The 2,983-nt window shown below is 43.2% G+C and overlaps 1 protein-coding gene across 1 annotated transcript in view; it reads right to left on the reverse strand.

Annotated features, from left to right (window-relative positions):
- Positions 1–410: 410 nt before the first annotated feature.
- cxadr (CXADR Ig-like cell adhesion molecule) overlaps positions 411–2,983 on the reverse strand; it is a 26,372-nt gene continuing 23,799 nt past the window's right edge. Inside the window, exon 7 of the mRNA XM_076019883.1 lies at positions 411–2,983. This exon is cut by the window's right edge and continues 432 nt beyond it. The gene's annotated coding sequence lies outside the window, so the exon portion shown is untranslated.

Here is a 2,983-nt window from a genome sequence, read left to right on the forward strand (position 1 = left end):
CTGGACTTCAACTGAGCACACGGATCAATGCGGCGGGGACCCAATCTGTTACCTACCTCACATTATATGGCAATACAGACGTCTGCTTTGCAACGGGAAGCGTGAAGGAGCAGGTTTGAGGGGGAAAAAACCCAAAGGGTGAGGATGAATCGGTTGCTGGAGGGCAGCTCAGCTCACTGATCCTTCAGGTTTATGAAGAAACTTGGAGGATTTGCGAGATGTTCCAAGGTGGCGGCCAGTGGTTGCGTTGGCCAGCCTGACTGATCGGCTCATTAGCCAGGTGCCTCGGGAATATTAATCACTGCTGCTGTGTTTAAAGATGGAAAATGGAATGAGTTTTATTGCTACTCAGTTCCCTTGGTGCTGCTGCCGTGAGCATAAGACAATAACCAATGAATGATTGTGTGGGGTTTTGTTTTTTTTTTTTTTTAGAAAAATGGTCTTTTATTATTCAAAAATACAGCACGAAAATACACACACAAAAATGGTTTTCACACAGGATGCAAACCTCAAAAGCAATATTTCATAAAGTATTAGCACAGCAGTTTCAAAGCTACAGTTAATGTTGTTAGTAAAGATTCAGATCTGTATAGTGTATTTCAGCAGGTGGAAAGATGAACTTTACTTCAATAAGGGGGGCAAACTGTCCGCAAAAGTCCCATAATGTACATGTATTCACTTGCTGCCGTCTCTCTCTCTCTCTCTCTCTCTCTCTCTCAGACACACACACATACGTTAATACACACACAGACAAAGGAGTGTTTGAGCGGACTGGACTGTTGGTCCTGGCCGACTCCACCTACCAGGAAGTGTGAAGGTGTTTCCTCGACAGACAGCAACACTTTGACAAGGCCAGTGTGTCTGCGCCGCAGTGGGAGCTCTTCGCTCGCTGCTCAACAGTACGAGTCCACCGGCGAGGCTAATTTGCATATGACTTTGCCAAACGCAGGACAGCAGTGTCACACACACGTACAAAAAAAACAAAACAAAAAAATCATCTTTATATCGTTTCCCTGCATTTTGATTAGATAGGGCTACTTTAGCAGACACGTAGACAGTCAAGACCGATTTCTGCAATTAAAAAAATATCAAATTCTATGAACCGTGAAGCGGCACTAAAAAGAAAAAAAAAGAATAAAAAAAAATTACAAAAGTTCTACTTTAAACAGAATGATTTCACGATTGGGAAGAGGAGGCAGCTGTGCCATTGACACAGATCTCCAGATGGATGGAGCTGCTGTCAGACCACACAGTTCGCAGCACTGGTCCAGCAACCTGTTGCTAGAAGTCACTGCGTTGCCTCCTTGTGAGAGCACGGCAGCCGAGGCAGGACAGGCACTGGATACAAAGCCCCTATGTCAGGCACTGCATGCGTTCATACTGTGTCAATGGCAGAGGCAGCATTCTCCTATATCAAGTTAATGTATCTCTCTCTCTCTATATATATATATAAATGAAAAAATAATGTAGAAAAAAAAACACATAAGTTGCTCTCAGTTGCAATATTAGAAAAAAAACAGCAAAAAACACAAAGTTGGTTAAGACACAACTCAAATAAAAGGAAAAAAAATCACTTTGATACCAGTGAGGAATTGTGAAGAGATGAGTGGTGATGGGGAATCTTTGACTTGACCTAATGGAGGCAACAAGTAGCAGTTTCACAGTCAGCTGCAGTACTCTGTAGCACAGGCTGTGGGCTACTGAGGTCAGCACACAAGTCAACTATCCAAGGCTACTTCCTGGGAAAAGGCTTAAGGTGGCGCTGCTCCCAACTATTGGTCATTATGGCAGGATTTTGCTTTTCTCTTCCTGCTGCCTGGTTCAGAACATTCTGGTTGAATTGAGATCATGTCAACAAAATATTGATATTGTGGGGGGAAAAAAAGGAGAGTGTCAGTTATTTATACATAGAGCAATATGACCTAAACTACATTACCAATCATCGTTATCAGTATCAATTTGGATAAGAAACCTGGAGGCACGAGTAGTTTTACAACCTATGACTAACTCACGTTTATGTTATTTAGCACAGAGAGTTTGTGAGTGTGTGTGTGTGTGTGTGTGTAAAGTGGATTTGGAGACTATTTCTGAGACGACTCGGCTGTGTTTGCACCTCTTGTGGTCACTTTGTTGTAAGTAGGCATCGATCTTTCATGAAAAAGGTCCAGTTAATGAAAACAATATTCTTTTCATTTGGAGTTTCACACACAGCCACCAGGTACGAGAGTCATGAAAATATCCAAAACACGCCACGCTGACAAGGAGGACTGCATATGGACGACACCTGAGGGCTCGACAGGTGACTTACAGTGAAGATTATGTGCCTGGTCATGGTCTCTCTCTCACACACACACACACACACACACACACACACACACACACACACACACACACACACACACACACACACACACACACACACACACACACACACACACACTAAATGAAAACCCTCCAAATCCGTCCGGAGGTTCAATTCTTATGTGTTGATCCTCCTCCTACGTTTCCATTTCCCCCACAAAGCTCCAATATTATCTTTATATCCGGAATTCATGGAATTAAATTCACACACACACACACACACACACACACACACACACACACACACACACACACACACACACACACACACACACACACACACACACACACACACACACACACACACTTCTATAAGATGCATGCACACAGCTGCAAGGCCGGTCACTCGGAGGTGTGGGTGTGTCTTGAAGGTAAAGTATGAGATGATTATTTCAAAGAAAAAAACAAGGAAACAAAAGCCCAAAAAGCTTACAGTTACTTACAGTTTGTACAGTACGATTGTATATTGACCATTCTGTTATAGTATATTCATTTCCACCGACAGTCCGTAGAGTAAAATTCATAAAAGTATCTTTGTGTGTTTGTCTAAAAAGTCGCTGTGTTGTGATTCCAGCGCCGCTCGGTGTCGCCCCCCAGCGGCACCGCAGCAGAGGGAAATCTC

Source organism: Nelusetta ayraudi, unplaced genomic scaffold (assembly GCF_046127955.1).
Source record: "Nelusetta ayraudi isolate G7.1 ecotype Tasmania unplaced genomic scaffold, CSIRO-AGI_Nayr_v1 ptg000011l, whole genome shotgun sequence".
In the NCBI taxonomy this organism is placed as follows: Eukaryota; Metazoa; Chordata; class Actinopteri; order Tetraodontiformes; family Monacanthidae; genus Nelusetta; species Nelusetta ayraudi.